The following is a 12,904-nucleotide window of genomic DNA, read 5'->3' on the forward strand; positions in this document are numbered from 1 at the left end:
GCTCCTCTGTCCTCCACCCGTTACCTGTATTAATGGCACCTGTTTGAACTTGTTATCAGTATAAAAGACACCTGTCCACAACCTCAAACAGTCACACTCCAAACTCCACTATGGCCAAGACCAAAGAGCTGTCAAAGGACACCAGAAACAAAATTGTAGACCTGCACCAGGCTGGGAAGACTGAATCTGCAATAGGTAAGCAGCTTGGTTTGAAGAAATCAACTGTGGGAGCAATTATTAGGAAATGGAAGACATACAAGACCACTGATAATCTCCCTCGATCTGGGGCTCCACGCAAGATCTCACCCCGTGGGGTCAAAATGATCACAAGAACAGTGAGAAAAAATCCCAGAACCACACGGGGGGACCTAGTGAATGACCTGCAGAGAGCTGGGACCAAAGTAACAAAGCCTACCATCAGTAACACACTACGCCGCCAGGGACTCAAATCCTGCAGTGCCAGACGTGTCCCCCTGCTTAAGCCAGTAAATGTCCAGGCCCGTCTGATGTTTGCTAGAGTGCATTTTGATGATCCAGAAGAGGATTGGGAGAATGTCAAATGGTCAGATGAAACCAAAATATAACTTTTTGGTAAAAACTCAACTCGTCGTGTTTGGAGGACAAAGAATGCTGAGTTGCATCCAAAGAACACCATACCTACTGTGAAGCATGGGGGTGGAAACATCATGCTTTGGGGCTGTTTTTCTGCAAAGGGACCAGGACGACGGATCCGTGTAAAGGAAAGAATGAATGGGGCCATGTATCGTGAGATTTTGAGTGAAAACCTCCTTCCATCAGCAAGGGCATTAAAGATGAAACGTGGCTGGGTCTTTCAGCATGACAATGATCCCAAACACACCGCCCGGGCAACGAAGGAGTGGCTTCGTAAGAAGCATTTCAAGGTCCTGGAGTGGCCTAGCCAGTCTCCAGATCTCAACCCCATAGAAAATCTTTGGAGGGAGTTGAAAATCTGTGTTGCCCAGCGACAGCCCCAAAACATCACTGCTCTAGAGGAGATCTGCATGGAGGAATGGGCCAAAATACCAGCAACAGTGTGTGAAAACCTTGTGAAGACTTACAGAAAACGTTTGACCTGTGTCATTGCCAACAAAGGGTATATAACAAAGTATTGAGAAACTTTTGTTATTGACCAAATACTTATTTTCCACCATAATTTGCAAATAAATTCATAAAAAATCCTACAATGTGATTTTCTTGAAAAAAAAATCTCATTTTGTCTGTCATAGTTGACGTGTACCTATGATGAAAATTACAGGCCTCTCTCATCTTTTTAAGTGGGAGAACTTGCACAATTGGTGGCTGACTAAATACTTTTTTCCCCCACTGTATGTGTTTTTCATAGGTGAAAGTAAAAATACATCTATTTTGGTATTTTCTTTGTAAATGTTTGAATTATAGGAGTATCCATAAACAATTATGTTTGTTGAAAATAGGAAAGGGAGAGCTATATTTCAAACCTATTTCTGAGTTCATAGGTCAAGCCATGTGGTAGCTAGCATATTAATTAGCATTGGGGGGTGGTAGAGGATGGTTGTCACAATCCAATTGCTTGATGACTCACCCTGAATTTAATTCCTCTGCTCTATCAATCGCTACATACCTTTAATTTGAGTCTACTACAAGTCATTTGTGCATGTGACTTCATTGTAACAAATTCATCAGAGATTGGATCGTCTCTAACAAATCTAATCAATCAGAGTATCAAAGTTGATGACGTCATCATGTAGGCCGGCTCTGGCCCAACCCATCAGTTTCTGGGACCAATCAGAACGGTCAGAATGTGTTTTCATTCTAGAAGAAACGTAAGTTTGGCCGGAGCCTTGTGGATGGGGAGCCAGACAAACAATCCAACCCATTGTAACATACTGTATTGTTGGGGACATTGAAACTGTCAGTATACAATAAATCCCAAGTTATTTTGTGCTTGTGCTATAAAGAGTTCCCTTAGTTGCCTCTCTCTCACACACATCTTTTTTCTGTCACACACCCACACACATGGACCCCAGGAAGAGTAGCGGCTGCCTTCGCAACGGCTAAAGGGGATCCTAATAAATGCAAATAGATGAGTGTGCAAACACACGCATACACACACACATTTACTCTAAATGTGATATGTTATTCTCAAGGCATAAAATGCTCAATTCTGTCAGGAATATCGTTCAATCAAAGAATGGCTATTTCTAAGACTGTGCTCTATGTAGCTTCATTTCCTGTTACAAAAGGAATAAGTTACTAGCAAACATTGTGACAACCAACCCCATACTGTGTGATAACCAACCCATCGATGGGGCTGCTTGTCATTAGTGGACAGAGTGTGTTTGATGGCTTATAACTCCATGTTGGAATAAGATATGAGGATAAAAGGGTCTCCATTTCAACCCAAGACCTTGGTCTTTGTCCTGATGTTGAAAAGTATTGTAAGATATACTGGTGCTGAGAAATACACACCAGAGTAAAAAGTGTGACAACCAATCCCGGTCTTCCCTATATCTCCACCTCAACTCCACCAATGCGGTAGGACGGGTGTTTGGAGCAGAAGCATGAAACTCTTCCCACAGTTGACACCCGCCTCTGGCCATATGGCACAAGGGCTGGGTACCTTGGCACCGTCCTCACCTTGGTCACACTAACACACCGGAGAGATGGCGGTGACAAGCACACCTCGCCCCCATGCATGTCTAAACACCTGTGCTAGCCTTCTGTTCTCTGCTCAGCCTCGCCTCGTTCAACACTCGTCGCCTTGTTGCGTGTCTGAGAAATGTTCCTGGTCTATTCGGGGGCAGTCTGTAGGATTTTCTGTTCAAAAGGGCCAGGGTGACACAGAGTAGGATATTGTCTAGGTTTGAAGAAGTGACAAATCAATGTGCCAACTATTGTGAATCTTCTGTTTGCACAAAGAGATTACATCCCACATCACGGACGTGGGCCCACATCAGAATAAATAAACCAATATTCTGTGCAAGACGCAGTACACAAACAGTTTCCCTTCTTGCCATGCATAAATGGCTAAACATGTCTAAACATGGCTAAACGTGTGTGTGTGTGTGTCCCAGAAAGCAGCATCCAACAGTGCAGTGAAAGAGCAGGGGGTTGATGAGCTTAAATCATGCCTTTATTCAGTCACTCAACCACTGTAGTGCATTGACCACCAGCCCTCTGCTAAAGTTGGTGTGCTGAATTGATAACTCATGTGAATAAATATAAACTTGGCAGTTCTCTGATGTCTGGCGATAGATCACTATTTAGCATTGACCTCTCCCCCTCTACTATTACACAGTATTTCCAATACATGTTTATGAGTATTCATCATCTAACACATTATTTGTTCGCAACATGTATGACATTTACTGTAAAAAAAATAAAAAAGAAGAAGAAGAATCAGAGATTCAGAGATTGTTGGAAAAAAACTAATACATTCTTCTTATACGGTCTTGTAAAAGTCAAATTGAGCATTTATTTGATACTTCTTGTCATTGTTCTGGAAAAGTGCGATGGAGACGAAGGGGCTGTGTGTGACATACAGCACTTATCATAAACTAATGGAGCATCTTGTAAAAAGATACTTCCCTGTATTACCTGCTCACAACGATGAAATATAGTCCAGGTGGCTTGGGAGTGTAAGGACACATTGTCTACTCTACGTTCTGTGGTGTTTACAGACTCTGTTAAAGTGATTGCATCAGATATTTCACAATATCTTTGGAAATGAAGATGATCAGTGATCAGGCACTTCAAAAAAAGGGTCCTCTTGACGAAAGTAGCATGTCAGTTGAAAAAGACCGTTTGAAGAGACTGTTCAAATTGCAGCCCAAACTTCTGCTTTCCAAAATTGAACTATGTTTATGTGTCATTCTACATGCAACGTTTCCACCTTCAAATAACTTTAAATGTCAATAGTAATATATAATATATCTCACAACTAAGCAGAAACCAGAGTATTCTCAAACATGTATTGTATACTAGCTGGAGGGAGAAACTTGAGTCTAGAAGCTCAGGCACTTTCTCTGTCACTCAGTGGAAGAGACATCCGTAAACCACGCAGAGCAGCCACACAGCTCTCTGGGGCTTTAGCACATCAATCACACAAATACAGACAGACACACACACACACACACACTGAGGCTGCATCTGTCAGAATGTATTTAATGTGCGACCTCATAAAAAATGTGTGTATTTGTTTATGTGTGTACTTGAGAGAAAGATATAGCTTCTGTATGTTTAACTATGAATCTTTACCTGTTTCTAACCCTTTTCTCTGCTCTGTTAAATCCACACCTGTGTTTACATCCTTCATATTCTCCTGTTCTGTTAGGAGGCATGACTGGACGTGTGATGGTCTGCAGAGTTGCCTTTGAAAGAATGCAGTGTGTAGACATCAGTAGGCTTGCACGTCCTATACATACATGATCTTCTTTATCCCCAGCGATCCTGCACCGGCATGCCTTTCACAGAGAAAAGTCTAATCCATCACTGCCGCTCAGTGGCTGCATCCCAATACTCTAAAATGGCACCCAGCTTGACTCTCCTTGTGTCCGAACCTGAAAATAATTGATGGGAGAATGTCATAGAGGTACCCATGGGTATGCTTTCACCGGTCCATTATTTCTAGAAAGATGCAGATGAAGGAAACAAGACGCAGGTTAGCGTTTTTCAGCATGAATCTTGTACTGGAGGCAGCTCTGCAGAGTGGTCACTAGTTGGCACAGCCACAAAGTCATAACATCGGATTTTAAACCTAACCCTAACCTTAACCACACTGGCAAACTGTGACCTTAAATCAAGACCAAAAAGCACATTTCTGTTTTTCTGAATTTTTACAATATAGCCAGTTTTTACTTTGCAGCTGGCCTACAGTGGCTTGCGAAAGTATTCACCCCCCTTGGCATTTTTCCTATGTTGTTGCCTTACAACCTGGAATTAAAATGGATTTTTTGGGGGTTTGTATCATTTGATTTACACAACATGCCTACCACTTTGAAGATGCAAAATATTTTTTCTTGTGAAACAAACAAGAAATAAGAAAAAAAATATGAAAACTTGAGTGTGCATAACTATTCACCCTCCCAAAGTCCACCTTTTGCAGCAATTACAGCTGCAAGTCTTGGGGTATGTCTCTATAAGCTTGACACATCTAGCCACTAGGAGTTTTGCCCATTCTTCAAGGCAAAACTGCTCCAGCTCCTTCAAGTTGGATGGTTTCCGCTGGTGTACAGCAATCTTTAAGTCATACCACAGATTCTCAATTGGATTGAGGTCTGGGCTTTGACTAGGCCATTCCAAGACATTTAAATGTTTCCTCTTAAACCACAGAAGTGTTGCTTTAGCAGTATGCTTAGAGTCATTGTCCTGCTGGAAGGTGAACCTCTGTCCATGTCTCAAATCTCTGGAAGACTGAAACAGGTTTCCCTCAGGAATTTCCCTGCCATCCATCATTCCTTCAATTCTGACCAGTTTCCCAGTCCCTGCCGATGGAAAAACATCCCCACAGCATGATTCTGCCACCACCATGCTTCGCTGTGGGGATGGTGTTCTCGGGTTGATGAGAGGTGTTGGGTTTGCGCCAGACATAGCGTTTTCCTTGATGGCCAAAAGCTCAAATTTAGTCTCATCTGACCAGAGTACCTTCTTCCATATGTTTAGGGAGTCTCCCACATGCCTTTTGGCGAACACCAAACGTGTTTGCTTATTTTTTTCTTTAAGCAATGGCTTTTTTCTGGCCACTCTTTCGTAAAGCCCAGCTCTGTGGAGTGTACGGCTTAAAGTGGTCCTATGGACAGATACTCCAATCTCCGCTGTGGAGCTTTGAAGCTCCTTCAGGGTTATCTTTGGTCTCTTTGTTGCGTCTCTGATTAATGCCCTCCTTGCCTGGTCCGTGAGTTTTGGTGGGCGGCCCTCTCTTGGCAGGTTTGTTGTGGTGCCATATTTCTTTCAATTTTTTAATAATGGATTTAATGGTGCTCTGTGGGATGTTCAAAGTTTCTGAATTTTTTTTAGAACCCAACCCTGATCTGTACTTCTCCACAACTGTCACGACTTCCGCCGAGGCTGCCTCCCCTCCTTTTTCGAGCAGGTGTCGGCATTCGGCGTCACCGGCTTACTAGCTACTGCCGATCCATTTATCATCACTCCATTTGTCTTGTCTTCAATCACACACACCTGGTCCTTATTCCCTCATTAGTCATTGTATAAGTGTTCCCTCTGCTTCCTTGTCTGTGTGGGTAATTGTTTATTGTGGAGGTTAGTGAAGCTCGGTGGAGCTCGTGTATTTTGTATCGACGGGAGTATTTCCTGTGTGCCTTGTATTATCCAGTGCGCCTGTTTTGTGCCCTGGAGTGTGTTTGACGCATTTCTGCGTATACCTGTATTTTGCTGATTAAAGCCTGTTATTCTGTGATTTACCCTCCTGCGCCTGACTCCTTCAACACCACCTCATCACAACAACTTTGTCCCTGACCTGTTTGGAGAGCTCCTTGGTCTTCATGGTGCCGCTTGCTTGGTGGTGCCCCTTGCTTAGTGGTGTTGCAGACTCTGGGGCCTTTCAGAACAGGTGTGTATATATATAATTATTTTAAAAAAATTCACCAATTTGGACTATTGTCCATTATATGAAATCCAAATAAAATTCCATTTAAATTACAGGTTGTAATGCAACAAAATAGGAAAAACGCCAAGGGGGTTGAATACTTTTGCAAGGCACTGTATCTAAGGGGAAATCTCTCATGTATTTACCAGGACAAGAGTCATGACAATAAACGTCAACCTGCGAACAAGACAAGGAAAGAGACACTTTAGGGTATGCTAGGAGAATACTACTATCATCAATGTTCTCTATTCCTGGTTTTATGTTTCCAGAGTCATTCAAGGTAGGCCTGTAAGGGATGAGGGCACAACAGCACAAACTATGCCTTGTCATCTAAAGGGTTTTGCCAGACAGGTATAATTTTCCTCAATTACAGGTATTATCAGGAAAATGGTGGCCATTTCCATCACAGCAGTATCATAGTCAATACCATACTGCAGTATGAAAGACCTCTGATGAGCTACAGTACATAGAGGAAGAGATAGCTACACCGAGGAAGATTATCTATTGTACCAAGTAAAAAGCTAGACATTTGTTATGTGGTCTCGTGCTTTTCATTTGCCCAAACAGGGTAACAAGTGTCAATAATATTTGCATACAACAACAAAGTTTATCACAATGTTTATGTATATTTTATGTATATTTTTAGCACATGCTATCAGTGAATTAATCTCTTCTATCTCTGCCTGGATTCTGATTATTATCTCTAGAATCACCAAATATATGTCAACATACTGTGTCATTGACAGAAAACACTATGCATGTGTATGCGTGTGTGCATGGGTGAGTGTACGCTTCTGTGTGTGTGCGTGTGTGCGTGTGTGTTTGTGTGCATGCGTAGGGAACAGAGCCGTAGTATGGACCAGCAGCTCCCCCAGCTGTAACACTGAGAGTCAGGCAGTAAGAGAGAAACGAAGTGAGTGAGTGAGTGAGTGAGTGAGTGAGTGAGTGAGTGAGTGAGTGAGTTAGAGAAAAAGGGAGGGGACATAGTGTAGAGAAGCAGCAGAAGCCTGAGGGAAAGAGCGAAAGAGAGAGAGAGTTGTCAGAAGAGAGAAAGAGTGAAAACAGTGGAGTGAGACAGAGAGAGAGAGAGAGCGAGAGAGAGAGAGAGTGAAAACAGTGGAGTGAGACAGAACGATAGAGAGAGAGAGCTGTGAGGAGAGAGAGAGTGAAAACAGTGGAGTGCGACAGAGTGAGAGAGAGAGAGAGAGAGAGAGAGAGAGAGAGAGAGAGAGAGAGAGAGAGAGAGAGAGAGAGAGAGAGAGAGAAAGAAAGAGAGAGAGGGAGTTGTCAGGAGAGAGAAAGAGTGAAAACAGTGGAGTGAGACAGAGCGAAAGAGAGAGTTGTGAGGAGAGAGAGAGTGAAACAGTGGAGTGAGAGAGAGAGAGAGAGAGAGTTGTGAGGAGAGAGAAATAGTGAAAACAGTCGAGTGAGGCAGAGAGAGAGTTGTGAGGATAGAGAAAGAGAGAGTGAAAACAGTGGAGTGAGAGAGAGAGAGAGAGAGAGAGAGAGAGAGAGAGAGAGAGAGAGAGAGAGAAAGAAAGAGAGAGAGGGAGTTGTCAGGAGAGAGAAAGAGTGAAAACAGTGGAGTGAGACAGAGCGAAAGAGAGAGAGTTGTGAGAAGAGAGAGAGTGAAAACAGTGGAGTGAGTCAGAGCGAAAGAGAGAGAGAGCTGTGAAGAGAGAGAAAGAGTGAAAACAGTGGAGTGAGTCAGAGCGAAAGAGAGAGAGAGCTGTGAAGAGAGAGAAAGAGTGAAAACAGTGGAGAGAGAGAGAGGGAGAGAGAGAGAGAGAGAGAGAGAGAGAGAGAGAGAGAGAGAGAGAGAGAGAGAGAGAGAGAGAGAGAGAGAGAGAGAGAGAGAGAGAGAGAGAGAGATAAAAGGTGAAAACAGTGGAGTGAGACAGAGCGAGAGAGAGAGAGAGTTGTGAGGAGAGAGAGAGTGAAAACAGTGGAGTGAGGCAGAGAGAGAGAGAGAGAGAGAGCGAGAGAGAGAGAGAAAGTGAAAACAGTGGAGTGAGACAGAGCGAGAGAGAGAGAGAGAGTTGTGAGAAGAGAGAAAGAGTGAAAACAGTGGAGTGAGACAGAGTGAGAGAGAGTGAGTTGTGAGAAGAGAGAGAGTGAAAACAGTGGAGTGAGACAGAACGATAGAGAGAGAGCTGTGAGGAGAGAGAGAGTGAAAACAGTGGAGTGCAAGCAGAGAGAGAGAGAGAGAGAGAGAGAGAGAGAGAGAGAGAGAGAGAGAGAGAGAGAGAGAGAGAGAGAGAGAGAGAGAGAGAGAGAGAGAGAGAGAGAGAGAGAGAGAGAGAGAGAGAGAGAGAGAGAGAGAGAGAGAGAGAGAGAGAGAGAGAGAGAGAGAGAGAGAGAGAGAGAGAGAGGGGAGAGAGAGAGAGAGAGAGAGAGAGAGAGAGAGAGAGAGAGAGAGAGAGAGAGAGAAACAGTGGAGTGAGTGAGAGTGAGAGAAAAAAGGTGAAAACTGGAGTGAGACAGAGCGAGAGAGAGAGAGAGTTGTGAGGAGAGAGAAAGAGAGAGAGAGCGTGAGTTGTGAGGAGAGAGAAAGAGTGAAAACAGTGGAGTGAGACAGAGCGAGAGAGAGAGAGAGAGAGTGAGAGAGAGAGAGAGAGAGAGAGAGAGAGAGAGAGAGAGAGAGAGAGAGAGAGAGAGAGAGAGAGAGAGAGAGAGAGAGAGCGAGCGAGAGAGATAGAGAGTTGTGAGGAGAGGGAGAGAGAAAGAGTGAAAACAGTGGAGTGAGACAGAGCGAGAGAGAGAGAATTTTGACCCTGCACGTGAGAGAATCACCATGGCAACCAGTGAGCCATGAAGGCTGCTCTCCGTTTTTAAAACTGAAATGGTAGAAATAAATGTAAGCATATGACTCAACACATATCTCCCAATCTCACATGTAAAATCATCCAGTTTCAGGCATGCCAAACTGAGATTGCCTACCTGAAAAAAACATTTTCCAGCTGAATACGTTCTGGCTGTTCTAGTAAGCAGATGCATTATGACAAAATTTTAAGATTATTTTTTTAAAACACACAAATGATCATGCCAGACACTATCCTGGTGACTCACACTAAATTATTCTGCTGCTCTGTCGTTCGCTACATATTTTAGTCTGAGACTGCCATCATTGAAGCCGTTTGTGGTGACGAGGGGCGTCATCAGCGATTGGATCGTCTCTAAGCAATCAGAGTATCAAAGCCAATGTTGAATTTTCAAACCGTAGCTTTACCCACGTATGTTCTGGCTCTGGCCCTGGCCCAAACCATCGGTTTCTGGACTAATCAGACGGCCCCGAATGTGTTTGCATTTGGTGAAAGGTCGGCAAGGTACTCAGATCCAGACTCATTGCAGGCTAACAAATGATGTGCAAATAGCATACTAACCTTTTGTTGATGTCAATATGTATGAAGGTTTATATTTGCTTACTGTACTGTGTGCTCACGAATATGCAACGTCCTCCTGATATAGTGATGTTAACTAAATTACCTATTTAGTTGTATCTGTGCTAACCAGACATTTACACAATAACTGAATTACCTATTTAGTTGTATCTGTGCTAACCAGGCATTTACACAATAACTGAATTACCTATTTAGTTGTATCTGTGCTAACCAGACATTTACACAATAACTGAATTACCTATTTAGTTTTATTTTACATTTACATTTACGTCATTTAGCAGACGCTCTTATCCAGAGCGACTTACAAATTGGTGCATTCACCTTATAGCCAGTGGGATAACCACTTTACAATATTATATATATATATTTTTTTTCTTTGGGGTGGGGTAAGGGGGGGTAGAAGGATTACTTTATCCTATCCCAGGTATTCCTTAAAGAGGTGGGGTTTCAAGTGTCTCCGGAAGGTGGTGAGTGACTCCGCTGTCCTGGCGTCGTGAGGGAGCTTGTTCCACCATTGGGGTGCCAGAGCAGCGAACAGTTTTGACTGATCAGAGCCTGAAGGTACGGAGGTGCCGTTCCCCTCACAGCTCCGTAGGAAAACAAAAATGGTCTTGTAGCAGATGCGAGCTTCAACTGGAAGCCAGTGGAGTAATAATAATAATAATAATATGCCATTTAGCAGACGCTTTTATCCAAAGCGACTTACAGTCATGTGTGCATACATTTTTACGTGTGCGGAGGAGCGGGGTGACGTGAGAGAACTTGGGAAGGTTGAACACCAGACGGGCTGCGGCATTCTGGATGAGTTGTAGGGGTTTAATGGCACAGGCAGGGAGCCCAGCCAACAGCGAGTTGCAGTAATCCAGACGGGAGATGACAAGTGCCTGGATTAGGACCTGTGCCGCTTCCTGTGTAAGGCAGGGTCGTACTCTCCGAATGTTGTAGAGCATGAACCTACAGGATCGGGTCACCGCCTTTGATGTTAGCGGAGAACGACAGGGTGTTGTCCAGGGTCACGCCAAGGCTCTTCGCACTCTGGGAGGAGGACACAACAGAGTTGTCAACCGTGATGGCAAGATCATGGAACGGGCAGTCCTTCCCCGGGAGGAAGAGCAGCTCCGTCTTGCCAAGGTTCAGCTTGAGGTGGTGATCCGTCATCCATACTGATATGTCTGCCAGACATGCAGAGATGCAATTCGCCACCCGGTTATCAGAAGGGGAAAGGAGAAGATAAGTTGTGTGTCGTCTGCGTAGCAATGATAGGAGAGGCCATGTGAGGCTATGACAAAGCCAAGTGACTTGGTGTATAGCGAGAATAGGAGAGGGCCTAGAACTGAGCCCTGGGGGACACCAGTGGTGAGAGCACGTGGTGCGGAGACAGATTCTCGCCATGCCACTTGGTAGGAGCGACCGGTCAGGTAGGACGCAATCCAAGAGTGAGCCGCGCCGGAGATGCCCAACTCGGAGAGGGTGGAGAGGAGGATCTGATGGTTCACAGTATCAAAGGCAGCAGACAGGTCTAGAAGGACAAGAGCAGAGGAGAGAGAGTTAGCTTTAGCAGTGCGGAGAGCCTCCGTGACACAGAGAAGAGCAGTTTCAGTTGAATGACCAGTCTTGAAACCTGACTGGTTTGGATCAAGAAGGTCATTCTGAGAGAGATAGCAAGACAGTTGGCTAAAGACGGCACGCTCAAGAGTTTTGGAGAGAAAAGAAAGAAGGGATACTGGTCTGTAGTTGTTGACATCGGAGGGATCGAGTGTAGGTTTTTTGAGAAGGGGTGCAACTCTCGCTCTCTTGAAGACGGAAGGGACATAGCCAGCGGTCAAGGATGAGTTGATGAACGAGGTGAGGTAAGGGAGAAGGTCACCGGAGATGGTCTGGAGAAGAGAGGAGGTGATAGGGCAGGTTGTTGGGCGGCCGGCCGTCACAAGTCGGAAGACTTCATCTGGAGAGAGAGGGGAGAAAGAAGTCAAAGCATAGGGTAGGGCAGTGTGAGCAGGACCAGCAGTGTCATTTGACTTAACAAACGAGGATCGGATGTCGTCAACCTTCTTTTCAAAATGGTTGACGAAGTCATCCACAGAGAGGGGGGAGGGGGAGGATGATTCAGCAGGGAGGAGAAGGTGGCAAAGAGCTTCCTAGGGTTAGAGGCAGATGCTTGGAATTTTGAGTGGTAGAAAGTGGCTTTAGCAGCAGAAACAGAGGAAGAAAATGTAGAGAGGAGGGAGTGAAAAGATGCCAGGTCCGCAGGCTGCCATTTCCGCTCGGCTGCCCGGAGCCCTGTTCTGTGAGCTCGCAATGAGTCATCAAGCCACGGAGCAGGAGAGGAGGACCGAGCCGGACGGGAGGATAGGGGACATAGAGAGTCAAAGGATGCAGAAAGGGAGGAGAGGAGGATTGAGGAGGCAGAATCAGGAGATTGGAGGGAGAAGGATTGAGCAGAGGGAAGAGATGATAAGATGGAAGAGGAGAGAGTAGCGGGAGAGAGAGAGCGAAGGTTGCGACGGCGCATTACCATCTGAGTAGGGGCAGAGTGAGTAGTGTTGGAGGAGAGTGAGAGAGAAAAGGATACAAAGTAGTGGTCGGAGACATGGAGGGGAGTTGCAGTGAGATTAGTAGAAGAACAGCATCTAGTAAAGATGAGGTCAAGCGTATTGCCTGCCTTGTGAGTAGGGGGGGACCGTGAGAGGGTGAGGTCAAAAGAGGAGAGGAGTGGAAAGAAGGAGGCAGAGAGAAATTAGTCAAAGCTAGACGTAGGGAGGTTAAAGTCACCCAGAACTGTGAGGGGTGAGCCATCCTCAGGAAAGGAATTTATCAAGGCGTCAAGCTCATTGATGAACTCTCCAAGGGAACCTGGAGGGCGATAAATGACAAGGATGTTAAGCTTGAATGGGCTATT

This window comes from Coregonus clupeaformis, unplaced genomic scaffold (assembly GCF_020615455.1).
Source record: "Coregonus clupeaformis isolate EN_2021a unplaced genomic scaffold, ASM2061545v1 scaf2859, whole genome shotgun sequence".
Taxonomy (NCBI): Eukaryota; Metazoa; Chordata; class Actinopteri; order Salmoniformes; family Salmonidae; genus Coregonus; species Coregonus clupeaformis.